Below are 14452 nucleotides of genomic sequence, written 5' to 3'. Positions count from 1 at the left end.
GTGCTGTCCTGGAGCCCAGCACACTGCCGAGTCTCCCAGCTGAGCTGGCACCAGCGGCAGGCAGCTGTAGCCCCAATTCTGGCCACCAGGCCCGAGCCTGTCCCTGGTGGCTACCCGCTAATTAGCCAGGCGGCTCTGCTTGCTCAGTGGCTGCTTCGGAGCAATTCTCCCAGGAAAGGCCGAGCTTGCAGGAGCAGAAAAGGTAATTGCTAATTTGCACGAGAGGAGACAAAGGGGACAAAGGCGCCCTTTGCTGCCCAGTGCAGCCTCATGTCCCCATCACAGAACTATCCTCCCTCTCACCACCCACCACGACAGGCCCCCTAGATGGCTGTCTGTCCACGGGACACATCGACACACGGTGCCCCTTCGGTCTGAGCCACCGGGCCACACCTCAGGAAGAGCAGAAGGACGCATGAACATCTCCGCTGCCATCCTCTCGAGCACTGCAAGGTCGGTGGACAGGAACCTCAGTGATTTCAAAAACCGATCACCCTGTACGTGTTCCATCATTTTCTGAGTGCTCTGTACTGCCGCTCACAGAACCTCACAGCAGCTCGAGGGGTGATACTGCTCTCAGCCCCATTCGCAGGTGACAAAACTGAGGCACGGGGAGAGGAAGTGACCGAGTGACTGCCGAGGCTACCCCGCTAGGCAGTGAAGGGGCTAGGATTTTATTCAGCCCCTCCCACTCCAGAGCTTGCGCTGTCTGCAATGCGCTCTAGATTGAATTCATCCAGAGCCATCTCCTACACTGCCGCAGAAGAAACCGAGGGCAGGGGCCACATTATAGGAAAAGCATGGGCTTTGGAGTCCAGCTCTGCTCTCGTGTCCTGTGTGCTTCAGGACACAACCTTTCTTCTTTGTGCCTCAGTTTCTTCATTTACAAAATGGGCCCAGAAGCCCCTGAGTTGTGTGGACATGGGAAAGGCCGTCTAGAGTCTCAAAGGTACTAAATAAGGCTGGGCTCACTGATTTCTCCTTCCAAGGGGTCAGACGGTCAGCCAAGTGCCCACGGCAGGCTGATGCAGGGTGGGGCCCAAACCTGTGGCCCTGAGCCCCATGAGATGAGGGCTGAGGGCTGAGGGCTAAGGAGCAGACACTGGTGGGCAGGGCCTTCCGTCAAGAGCTAGGAGGCCAGCTTGTGGCCAGGAAGGCAGGCCGAGGGAGGAAGGGGTCCTCCTGCACAAAGCCTGCCTGCCAGCCCCTGGCCGAGCTGTGACTAGCTTTCCAGGAGGCATGGCCAGTGCTGGGGCTAGGTCAGGCAGGCCTGGGTCCAAATCCTGGCTCCACCTACGGGCATGCTCCTCTCTGAAGCTCGGCTTCCTCTTTTGTAATGCCCCTCACCCCAGGGCTGTCCCGAGGCTCACAGGCTGGTGGGGATGGTCATCTGGATGACAAGCCACTAGGAGCCGGCTTCTGGGAGACTAGTCTGGAGACCCAGACTGACCTGCCCAGCAAGGCCAGACACTGGATGGACAAATAGGCTGAGTGGACAATCACATGAGCCCGGACCTCTTCCTCTTCTCAGGGACCGGCCCCAGACTCTGCCTGCCTGCGGCCTGAGCTTCCCCCCCGAGCTTTTCAACATCCTTACAACAGACCTCCTGACCCACCAAGCCAAGCCTTACAAAACCTGCTCGGGAACCACAAATCTGAAAGTCGCTCTTATTCGTGGTGACGTGTGCACGTGTACACGCATACTCGTGAGGGAGGGCAGGCTCCAGACCACCGTCCTCCCCTGGGCCCCCGGGTTCCCTGAGCCAGGACACCTACGTCTTCGCCTCCCATCGCCCTGCTGCGCTGTGACCTTGAGCAACTCACTTACCCTCTCCAGGCCTCAGTTTTTCCCTCTGTAAGTCAGGCTATTATTTCCTGATCCCTCTTCCTCCCAGGGTTCTTAGGAGACTCAAGTGATATGATAAATTCCCAACAGTTGTGAAAACAACTCAAAGCCATACAAATGTTAGGTTCCATTTTTAAACATCTACTGAGCACCTCCTGTAGGCAGACACTAGGCTGGGCTCTTCCTGGTGTGTTTCCCCCAAGTCTCACCACAGCCTGATACACAGGCATTGTACCCCCACTCTGTAGATGAGGGTACTGAGGCTCAGAGAATGATTTGCCTAAGGTCAGAGTCGGAAAGTGGTTAGACCCAGGACTGGAACCCAGGGTTGTTTGAGAGTCAGCCACTTGGAGTGAGGAGTCAGGATGACAGTGTTCTCTTTTCCAAGACCCCATGGGTCTTAAAATCCACCGTACATGCTGAAGAAGAAGGCAGCAAGTCCTCTGCCCCAGCCCCACCCAGGAGGCTGGCATCACCAGCTCTCACCGGAATGGGCTATGAGGGCTCAGAAAGAATTTTGTTCTGGGGTGTAAGATCTCAAGGGGTAAAATGTGATCTTTTGATTTCCAAATATAGGGGATGAGGACACTGGCCTTGCTGTTCTGCAAACCCACCAGACACACTCCTGCCTCAGGGCCTTTGCACCTACTGTTCCCTTTGCCTGGAATGCTTTTCCACCAAATTCCTGCTTAACTTGCTCCTGCACCTCCTTCAGGGCTTTGTTTAAAAATGTTACCTTCTCAGTGAGGCCCTCTCTGATATCCTGTTTAAAATTCCAATACCTCCTACCCTGTCACCTCTGATTCCTCTCACTTTGCTTGATTTTTCTTCGCAGCATTCACCAGCATCTGAGCAGCTGGGTGCTTTCCTTGGCTGCCATTAGACTGTCAGCTCTCTGAGGGCAGAGATTTCCACTTGTGTCTCCACAGAGCAGCCACTCTGTCAATACAGGGGTGGGCAAAAGTAGGTTTATAGTTATAATTCAAATAAATAATGTAATAATTAATAAATCACACGAGAATAAACTCTGTGTTTTGTGTACTCACAAATGTAAACTTAGTTTTTCTCACCCCCGTATCTGAACAAATGAATAAAATCGAAGCCCATAGCGAGAAGTGGTGAGCCCGGGGCACACAGGAAGCCCGGGAGGCAGCATTTATGTTCAGATCTTCTGCTCCTGACCCCCACCTTCTGTTCCCTCCCTTCACAGGGGGTGCAGGTGCCTGGGCCCTGCCTCCCTCTCCTCTCAGAGGCAGGGGAGTCGGCAGTGGGTGGGGGAAGAACAGCCCCCTCCCCAGGCCTGTGTAAGAGAAGCAGCAAGGAGTATGTGTACAGTGGTCCATCTAGGAGACCCTGGCTCCCTGCCTGCCCCCTTCCCATCCCAGATTCCAGAAGCCGGGCTCAGAATAGACCCCTCTTTTCTTTCTCACCTCCTGATTTAGAAAATGGGATCTCCCCCTGGAAACATCAACTGCCACAGTGTGGGTGATGGCGCCTTGCCTTTCTGGTGACCTCCCTGGAGGAGGTTCTCCCCTTTCTCAGACGAGGTGCTGAGGCAGAGGAGTGAAGGCACTAATCGCCAAGCTTGCTGGGGCAATGCCGGACCTCAAACTGCTCAGGCAAGTTAGACTCACGCACTTGCGCCTGCACTGGGCCCTGTGTTGGGTCCAGGAGGCAAGGAAGGGACCTGAGGGAGGGAGCTACTGCTGAAGTGGCAAGTAGCCATAGCTGGGAGCAGCTGCTGGTCAGCCAGCCTGCCTGGGCTCACATCCGGGTGCCGCCCTTTGCTCACAGGGGGCCTCGGGCAAGTTGCTTAAGATCTCAGTGGTTCACACGGTTGCTGCAGGAGCCCATTGTGCAAACACACAGGAAGCACTTAGAGCAGGCCCAGTACCTAGTGAGCACTCAATAAATGTGAGCTGACACCCAGCATCACCACATGATCATCACCATCACCACCATCACAATGACCATCATCATCACTGCCACTACCATAATTACCATCATCGCCATCACCATCATCACTACCACTACCACCACCATCATTACTATCACCACCACCATGATCATCACCACCACCATGATCATCACCATCATCACCATCACAATGACCGTCATCACCACCACCACTACCATAATTACCATCATGGCCATCACCATTACTATGTCCTGTAGCATCTGTCCCTCACCATGCATCCTGAGCTCTGCTCCACATGACAGAAAAAAACCTGCATTCCCCAAACCCCGCATCTGTGTGGCTCATCCCTGCACCCCAGGGAGCTTTCTCCAAGTTGTTGAATGAATGAATGAATGGTGAAGAGGCTTTTGTGGAGAACAAAGCAGCTGATAGGAGGAGGAGAAGGAGAAGGAGGAAGAGCCTGTTAGATCTATTCCTTCAGACCCCTACTCCTCTCCACCTCATTTTTCTATCTTCTGCTTCCATTTGAACTGTTGTCCCCTAGAACCCAGAGCCTCCCTGGGCCTCAGACTCCAGTCTCTGCTCTGCACACAATGGACCAGACTCAGCTCTCTAAACATCTCCATCGCTCTGTAATACTCAATAGCTCCCACTGCCTGAGATCTGGCTTTCTGGGACCCCATTGAGGGACCACCAGCCACATCTCCCCAGCCCCCGGGCTCCCTTCAAGCCAGGTTCTCTTCCCCTCTTCCCTTGGCAGTGTCCCTGCCCTGCCTGGGCTTCCCTTCTGGCCAGGAACAAATCCAAATGCTTCTGCCAGGGGTTTGGGGCCTTCGCAACCACCTGTTGACCTGCCAGCCTCCACTGGCCCTCTCAGCATTGGGACTGGAGCGGCTTTCTCGTTGGGCAGGTCAGGCAGCCCTCGATGGGACCCTGGCCATCCCGCCAGCCCTCATGTAGGCCCTATAACAGGCCTGATCCTCCCTTTTTCTGAGAAGGAAACTGAGGCACAAAGATGAGAATGAAAAGGCTTGAGGCATTCATTGAACACATATTTACTGACTGCCTACTATGCACCAGGTGCTAGGAAGAGCCATGAGCAAGACAGCAAATATCCCTGCTCCCACAGAGCCCAAGAGGGGCACACGAAAGATCACAGCGTTTGCCAGAGTTTGATATGGGTTCCGAGATTAGCGTAAAGGGCTTGAGGATGACGGGAGAAAGGGCATTCTGAAAAGGCAGTCAGGGAAGGCCCCACCGAGGAGGTGACGTTTCCCCAGGGCCCAGCGAGGGCTGAGGGAACAGCCTGGAGGCCAGTGTGGCCAAAGGGCAGTGAGCAGGAGCCGGGAAGGTGAAGACAGGCCCAGAGCTGGGCCTCATGGGCCTTGGTGGCTTTTTCTCAGCAAGTGATGGGGACCCACGAGAAGGTCTTAAGCAGAGAAGGAATATGGTCAGGTTTACATTTAACACAGCACTTTGGCAGCTGTGTGAAAAGGGGGACAAGTAGGAGGCAGGATGAGTGCTATTGCTGGAGAGGAGGTGACAAGAACTGGGGTGTGAGGGGAGTGATGGGAAAGGCTCTGCACTCCCCACACCCCCAGAGTTCCATTTCCCTGGGGAAGGGGGACTCAGAGGAGCAGTACCTGGGACAGCAGGCTAGCTTGGAGACACCAGACAGAAGCAGCCCCTTGAGCTCAGCAAGTGCGGCACAAATGGACAAGGGCCCGGCTGCCTGAGCCAACCAGCTGGATGTCATGCCAGTCCCTGGTCTGCCCCAACCACCAACCGGGGCGGGGGGTACCTGGGACTCCCACCTCTGGGAGGGCAGAGACCAAGTCTGTCCTATTCACCACTCCTACCACATAGCAGGTGCTCAGTAAATCTTTGTGGAACCAATGAGCAAGACCTGGTACATAGCAGGTGCCAAAAAAAGTTTGCTGAATGAGCTCTGGCCGGTTTGGCTCAGCAGTTAGAGCATCAGCCTGCGGACCAGAGAGTCCCGGGTTCAGTTCCCGCTAAGGGCACGTACCTCGGGTGCAGTTTGTCCCCAGCCCCGGTTGGGGCATGTGGGTGGCAACCACTCAATGTGTCTCTCTCACACTGATGTTTCTCTCTCTTCCTCCCTCTTTCCCTCCCGCTCTATCTGAAGATAAATGCAAAACTGTCCTCGGGTGAGGAAAAAACGTAAATAAGTAAAATAAATAAAAGTTTGCAGAATGAATCAGAGTGAAGGGATGGTCTACAGCCATGTACTGTTTGCTGGTGGTTTCCCATTCAGGCTGAGTTCCTTACGGTAACTGCAGCTGCTGCCAATGACAGAGCCTTACACGAGGCAGGCCCAGGCTCAGTCTCTCACCTGTGTCCAACAACCCCGCCTGGCAAGTTCTACTGTTATGCCCAATTCACAGAGGAGGAAACTGAGGCCCAAGGAGGTTAATTAATTTCCCCTAATTCATTCGGCTACTAAGCACCCAAGTTTTAAGTTCAGGGCTGGGTTCTCAGCTACAGGTTAACACCTCCCACACTGGGATCTTATCAGTGACACCATCAACTCAACTGTGAATCCCCTGAAGGCAAGACCTTGCAGGTAGGTTCCTAGTGGTCCCTCACATCTGAGGAGTTGCCTTGGCCCCTCACTGCAGCCTGATAAGGAAGCCAAGGCCAGGAGCTGTTGAGAAGCGGCAGAGGAGGGCCTTGAAAGCCTGTCTTCCCAGGCCCGGCCAATAGCTCTCTCCACAGCCCACTGATGCCTCCTGCCCCTCCCCCCCCCCACATCCCCATCACAGGGGCGCCGTATTGAGTCCCGCACATCATGAGCCCTAGACAAGGCAGTGGCTAATTCCTGGGGCCCAGCCGATGACAGAAAACCCCTCCACACAGGAGGCCTGTCTCAAGATTCAAGGCCACTGGGCTGACCTCAGGCTGACCTCTCACCTCTGCCTCTTTCTTAAAAGGCCAGAAGCCACAAAAACTGAGCTTTGGATCTGCAAGGGGAGTTGGGCACATGCACAGTAGGTCGTCACAATAATAACAGTAACAGCAACAATAGCAACGGCCAGTGTACACAAAGCACTCAACCAAGGACCCTGCCCTGTGCTAGGCTTTAGAAACACGGATTCTCATAACAACCCAGAGAAGCATGTCCTATCACTTTCTAAGTGCACACACTGAGGCCCGGAGCGGGTGAGTAGGTTGAGTGAATCAAAGAGTAAGTGTATGGAGGGTTCAGGATGCAAACCCAGGCCACCTAGCTCTAGGGCCACGTGCATCAGGGAGGGGCTGACTCATAAGGCACTGAGCCCCTCTGGCAGGGGAAGTAGGTAGAGGGGAGTGGGTTGGTCTGAGCACTTCTCACCGCCTTGGGGCTGCTATTTTGTGGTAGTTGCGGCTTTAAGTCACAACACAAACCTCTCGTGCTCCTTTGTCCATTTGTCCTCGGTGCCACTTGCCCGCCCAATCCCCTCCTCTTCCATTGCGTGGCTCACCTCTTCATAAGTGCCCCTCTAGTTCCTCTCCAGCGTCTGTGGCACCCCTTCCTGCACTGGTCCCCATCAATGCCACCCAGAGCAGGCACTGACCATGCATCTACTTTTGGGACTGCTAGCATCTGGCTGTGGCCTGGGTGTAAGGCAAAGCTTTGTCTCGTGAAGGTGGGCACAAGGCCCGCCCCGCCCCCCAGCTGGCTAGTGTGGGGCTCTCCACCGCTCCCTGGCCTTCCCTTGATCAAAGAATTCCTTCGTGACCCCAAGGGTCAACCCCACCAGCAGATCCTGTTTGTGCCTAAGCAGCACCTCCTAGTGTCAGCATGCTCTTCCAGACAGACTCATCCTGCCTCTGCTCCTAGGAAGAGCCACTGTCCAAGCCTGTGTAACACCACAGGGAGCCCCATGATCTGAGCCTCGCTCTCAAGAGGCTGGGTGATTTAAGGAGCTGAGGACATGACACTTCTCTACTGCATGGGCTCAAGTCCCTGCTCTGGTTCTTACCAGCTGTGTGACCTCGGGCATGTTACTTAACCTCTCTGAGCCTCAACATCCTCATCAGCAAAATGAGGATCATAATGGCAACCACGTTTGAACAATCACACGGAGACCTGGGCATAAAGTATTTAGCAGAGCGCTTGGCATTTCGTAAGCATTCAAGAAATACTAGCTGTGTCATGGCTGGCATTGCTTTTATTTGGTAGCAGGCATTGTCTGAATACTTTATGAATCTCAAATTATTCCCACAACAACCCTGAAAGGTAGTTGATATTACTATGCCCATTTTACAAATGTGGAAATGGAGGCTCAAAGAAGTTGAGATGTGTGCAAGGTTTTTCACAGCTGGTTGGTGAGGCAGGATTTGAACCCAGGGCTCTCTACCCCAGGAAGCATGCCCACTTGTTGTCCCATAATGGGCAGCCTGGACTTGGAAGCCCAGTTTCCCTCTCACCCTCCTTCCTTAGCAGCCAACTTGTGACTGGACCAGCAGGACTTCTGTCCTCCTACCTGCTTCGGCTCAGTGCCTTCCCTCTGCCCTCTGGCTTCCATCAAGGCTTCCTCTCACCCAGATGGGGGAGGGGAGGGGTCTGCCAATCCTCGGAAGCAGGTCCAGCTGACCATCCCTCCTTCTGGAAGCCCTCCCCTCCAGTTTTCCTACATGTACCCCTGCTTCATTCTCTTTACCTCTGTCCACCGCCCCTTCTGCAATTCTCTGCTCCTGTGTCCCCTGGTCCTGCCCAGACCCTGAATCCCTAGGTCTAAGGCCACTGGTCACAGCACAGGCACAAGCAGAGAACACTCCTGTTTCCTACGCTGAGCAACTGACATGGAGTCTCTCTTCACATCCACATAGCAACCCTGTGTCATAGGAAACACTACTGAGCCCATTTTACAAAGGCAGAAACTGAGGCTCAGAAAGGAACAACTACTTGTTTCCAGGTCATCCAGCTAGTGAGTCAGGCTTTCCTATCACCCCACACAAGGTCTCCTAACCACCCTGGGGAAACTAACAGCTGTCTAGTTTGGGAATCTTCACAGTGGGAAGGGGGTCCTCCAAGGGACCCCAAGATGGAGCAGCAGCTCCTATTCTGTGGCCTGCCTGGCCAGCCTGGTTTTATGCCATCTTCCCAACCAGCGCACGGGGTGTGGGTTATCACCCACTTATACAGAAGGGGCCAGGGGATCAGAGCAGGCAAGCCGTTTGCCCAGAACCGGAAGCTGGTGGCAGAGCTGGGATTCATAGATGGGTCTGCTGTTGGCCATGCTACCCTCTGGCCTTCCCCATGGTTGCTCTACCTGGCAGAGCCCCTGTTGCCTGGGCAGACACCTCTCCACGTCCCCACGAAAATGACAATCCTAGTTTAAACATTTCACATAATTCTCTCCTTTAGTTTTCCCAACAACCCTGTAAGGAGGGGACAATCCCATTTTTCAGATGAAGAAACTGAAGCACCAAGCGGTTCCTCAGCTGGGTGCCCAGCAGAGGGTGTGCCTTGGTTTGCTAACCTGTAGAATGGGGTCATAATGGCTTCCCAGGGTGGTGGAGGACTATGCAAGAGTTTGGAAGCTCCCGGGGCTCTTGGAGATACACCCTCAAGATGCTGTCAGACAACGCTTGAGGCCCGTGTGCATTTTTTCAACCCACCAGCATCCAGTCAGGGCCCGGCTTGCCAAAGGAAGGGCTCCATGTCTCCTTGAACATTTCCTCAGCCCCGGGGATGCTGAGAAAACGATGAGTCATCCACCAAGCACAGGCCTCACAGGAGCCTGCAGCGGGTCCCAGCCGGGGCGGGGAAGGTTCCAAGCTGGGAAGGGGGCCCCGTGAACATGATGCCTCCCAAGCTGTCCCCATCAAAGCCTGAGTCACCAGGTCTCCTCCAGGACCTCCCATGCCACACACTACCAGTCTGGAAGACGGCTCCTGGATTCTGCCCACTGGACCCTGCCCCTGTGCCTTCAGCCCAGATACGTGCGTCTTCCTCCATTTCTGATGTCATAAATATCCCTCTTTCCACCCAAGAATACAGGGTCAATCATACCCTCCAGCCTCCCTAGCCCCCACCTCCCGTGTTACCCAGTCCCAGCCACACAGCCTCTCCCCTTCGGAGGAAGCCAGCCGCTCCTCTTCGTCCCAGGCCAGAGACCGGCGTGAAATGCTTCAGCAGCAGGATTGCCACTTTCGTGGGGATGTGGAGAGGGGTCTGCCCAAGCAACAGGGACTCTGCCAGGTAGAGCAACCACAGAGAAGGCCAGAGGGGTTACGTGGCCAACAACAGACCTGCATCTGGATCCCAGCTCTGCCACCAGCGTCTGGGTCTGGCCTTCTTCTCTGCACCTATTTCTCCACCTCCTGTTTCTCCTTCTCCGGAACATGGCTCCCTCCTGCTGCAGCATTTCCAAGGTTCCTTCTAAAACCTGTATCTGACCTTATCTCCCCTCCACTTAAAACCCTCCTGTGAACTCCTTGCTCTCCTTGACGATGACACATTAGCTCCCCTCAGTGGCCCTGCAGACCCCCCTCTTCCATCTGGCCGCAACCAATTTCACCAGCTCTTCCTTCCATACCCCACAGCGCTTCTCAAGCTGATTTGACCAGCTACCCACCCCTATACCATTTAAAATGTTCTGCAGAACAGGCTTCTCCAGGAAAGCGGCCAGGTCACCATTGTACACACTGGGCACTGACCGTGCCTAAACCTGTCCCACCTCCCAGCCCTTGTTCATATTTTCACTCCATGGAATGAGCTTCCCCTGTTCTGCTCTTGCTAAAAAATTTGTTTTGGCCCTGAAGGTCCAGCTGAAATGTCACTTCCCTGAGGACTCCCTGAACACCCTTGCACAGGAGGATAGGCCTGGGCCCTGGGGCTCCGAAGGCCCTCTGAGTGCAGAACTGAATGAATGGTTCTCAGACTCTGGCTCTGAGATGTCTGCTGTCATTGCTGCTTCCTCCCCCACCCAGTGGGGAGCCTCCTAGGGGCAGGGGCTATTCTGGCCCTTGGAGCTACCTCAGTGAACAAAACAGACAGCTCTGTCCTGTAGAGCTCATGGCCTTGTGAAAAGACATATACGGGACATTTAAAAATATCTATCTATCTATCTATCTATCTATCTATCTATCTATCTATAAATGTGTGTGTGTATATATATAGAGAGAGAGGGAGAGAGAGAGAGAGGGAGGGAGGAGGATAAGGTCCAAGGGACCTAAGATGATCTTGACTGAGTGACCAGGAAGGAGATAACATTTGAGCAAAGACCCGAAAAAGGAGAGGGAGCCAGCCATGTAGAGATCTGGGGAAGAAGGTTCCGGTCCAGGAGAACTGCCAGTGCAAGGGCTCTGGGGCAGGACTGTGGTGGTTTGCAGACAGCAAGGAGGCCAGCGTGGCTGAGCCTGAACGAACAAGGGGAGAGTGGAAGGAGGTGAGGGCAGCAGGCAGCAGGGCCAGATTAAGCAGGACCTTGTAGGCTTCAGGAAAGACTAGCTCTTGCTTTGAGTGAGACAGGAGCCTTGCAGGGTTCCGAGCAGAGCAGGGAAAGAACCTGATTTGCTTTTTGTACAGTTTCCTCTGGCTGAGTGAGCCAGAGAGGATTACAGGGCACCAGGTGAACACAGGGAGCCCGGTGGGGCGGCGGGGTGGGGGTGGGGGAATGCATCTCCAGGCTTGGACAAGGCTAGTGAGAAGGCTAAATTTTGAGATGTATTTAGAAGGTGGAAATCACCAGGATTTGCAAATGGTTGGATGGAGAGGGCAGCTGGTAAGAGAAAGAAGTAAAAAATGACTCCAGGCCTGGCCTGAGCAAGGAACGGATGGACTGCTCAATGGGGAGGGCGGTGTAAGATGCAAATAAATAAGCAAGTGAATGACTGACCCAGAAGGGCACAGGCCCTGCGCTGGTGCTCTGTGGGACCTTGAGTGTGTTCTCTCCACTCTCAGCCTTAGTTTCCCCATCTATAGCTGAGAAGCCCCAAGTCCCAGGGTGGCCAAGAGGACTGGATGCTAAGGGGAGAGGGCGGGCCCAGACTCCAACTGCCCTCTGTCCCCAAGCCCGGGAGCCTGCCCAGGCTGCAGCTGAGATGAGAAGGGAAGGATCAAGGGGAGGGGTGGCATCCACCTTCCACCAGGCTGAGTCCGGGCCAGTGGGAAGGCTGCCTGGAGCTCTGAGAAGCTTTTGTGGAGTGCCCTCAGATGAGGGGCATCATGAGCCTGGGGTGGGAGGTGGGCTACGCGCCTGTAGAACCTCGTCTCCACACCCCAGGGCATAGAGTCAGTCTCCGCTGCCAGGTTCTCTTCTGCCTCACAGAATCCAGGCGAGGGGAAATAAAATACCCTGTCTGGCACATGGGAGGGGACTGAAAACATGGGAGATGTGCTCAGACCCCTGCCCAACGGAGGAAATCATTATACCAACTCCACTGTGTTCTCTGTAAGATCGATCCCAGAGCCCAGAACTCAGGTTTCTGGGCAGGGACGGGGGCAGGGGTGGGAATGGGGTGTGTATGAAAAGCCTCCGGGAGGCTCATCCTTCTACCTTTCTACCCGGTGAGTGACCATAGACCTTGGTAAAGCCCCCACCCTCTTCCTTCTAGCACCCTGACCTGGGACCTGGCACCCCCAGCACCAGGAAGGGATTCCGAGGCAGGGGGAGCCACAGGAGACTTCCTTGTGCAGTAACTAGGGAAACTGAGGCTCAGAGCAGGGCAGGAGTCAGCAAGGGCAGAGAGAGACCCTGAGTCTTCATATTCCCAGCTCTGGGGGCTCATATCAAATCTACATTCTTCAACAAGACTCATCTGGTGTTCTGTGCAATTCAATACAACATTAACCAGACTCCCAATGGCACTGGAGACGGAGAACGACTAAGACAGAATCTCTAGTGAATTAACAGTTGCGGCCCACCTACTACGTGCCAGGAACTTCGCTGGGTACTTTATTTCCACTGTCCCATTTAACATCCATGATATCTTTTTGTTATTATTGTTGTTAATCCTCACCAGAGGCTATTTTCCCACTGATTTTTAGATAGAGTGGAAGGGAGGGAGAAAGAGAGAAACATCAATGTGAGAGAGACAAATCAATTGGTTGTCTCCCGCATGACCCTGACCAGGGCCAGGGATCAAACCTGCAACCCAGGTACATGCCCTTGACCTGGAATCGAACCCCTGACCCTTCAATCCTCAGGCTGATGTTCTAACTGCTGAGCCAAACCAGCCAGGGCTCATCTGTGATATTTTTAATCACTGCCCCCATTTTCCAGATGAGAAAAAGTAAGGCTCAGTGAGATCACAGCAGCTTACATTTCCTAGGACTTCAGGCTCTATATGTATTAATGCATTCATTTTCACACCTGTCCTAAGAAGGAGTTAGGATTATCAGCTCCATTTTACAGATAGAAAAACTAAGGTGAAATTGGTGAGAGAGCAGAGCTGGGATTTGAAACCATGTAGCTTGAAACCCTTAGTCCTTCACCTCCTCTCTAGGTCAGGCTGAGCCAGGGGCAGAAAGCAGACTCAGGAGTCCTTGTTCTCATAAGCTCCTGCCTTGGTGAGCTCTCACCCAGCTCCCTTCTGCTCCTTCTCCTGCTGTGGGGTCCCGAGGCCAGACCTGCTCTGACACAAGTTAGCAGAGGAACCTCCTCAAATGACAGCAGAGCCTTTTCCAGTTTGCCAAGCCTCCTGGAAGTGGGGCTTTGGAGCCCATTTTCCAGATGAGGAAACTGAGACTTGAAGAGGTCAAGCAGGCTACTTACCTGGGTTGCATGCAAGGAAATGGCTGAGTTGGGATCCCCTGGGTCCTGAACCTCTCTTTTCAAGTTCGGAGTCCTCTCTCCCAGAGGGACCCACCCTACCCCCATGGTGCCTGGCTTTTCCATGGCAAAGGTCACAAGCTTTTCCCTGTTGTCCTGTAGGGCAAGGAATAGGAGAGGTGGAGGAAAAAGGATGGAAACAGAGAGGTGCCTTGGCCACTGTCATGGCGACAGGGACATGGCACTACCTCTTATGGCCACTCTCTCCTCATACTTGGCTTCAGCAGCTGCTGAGACCCCAGAGGCAGCAGAGGCCAGGGCAGAGCTCAGGCTGGCTCGGGGATGATGAAGTATACCCCTGTCAACATGGTATTGCCAGACTGAGGGGGGTTTTCAATAGGACCTGGAACATGTGTGCATGCATGCACAGTCACACTCTTGGTCTGCCAATGCCCACACCCCAGGTGCTTGCACATCTGCTAACACAGACGCTCACAATCACACACATTCATGAGCGTGCAGTCTCCCCTCCACCTGTACACACACACACACAGCCCCAGGCACACAGCATCTCCAGCCTACACATGGACAGGCACACACACACCCACAGAGCCACAGTTCTGCCTGAACATACATGCACACAGCACCCATGTGCACACACATGCTCTACCACGAGTTCACATACTCGTGCACAGTACTCAGTCTCACCACCTCCAAGGTAAGAGCAGCTTGGAGAAGCCCAAGTTTGCCTGAGGCCAGGTCACTTTGTCCCTGGGCAGCCCAAGCCATAGGCTTCCTAATCCCCAGTCCTCCCAGAAGCATTTTAGGATCCCAGATGGGCTTCCTCACTCCCAGACATTCAGGGACCGCAAGGCAGCCTGTAGTGGGCCACGAGGGAGAGGATGTTCATACCAGGTCTGACGGCATGCTGTCTCCACCCCAAGCAGACAGTGACCCAAGGCC

The 14452-nt window shown here is 54.2% G+C and overlaps 1 protein-coding gene across 1 annotated transcript in view; it reads right to left on the bottom strand.

The window, feature by feature from the left end:
- NOL4L (nucleolar protein 4 like) overlaps nucleotides 1-14452 on the bottom strand; it is a 122063-nt gene that overhangs the window by 102359 nt on the left and 5252 nt on the right. The gene's annotated exons all lie outside the window — the stretch shown is intronic.

The sequence above is a fragment of the Molossus molossus genome, unplaced genomic scaffold (assembly GCF_014108415.1).
Source record: "Molossus molossus isolate mMolMol1 unplaced genomic scaffold, mMolMol1.p scaffold_m16_p_6, whole genome shotgun sequence".
NCBI lineage: Eukaryota > Metazoa > Chordata > Mammalia > Chiroptera > Molossidae > Molossus > Molossus molossus.
Note: the sequence above shows the minus strand (reverse complement) of the source record. Positions and strands in the feature narration are given on the sequence as shown.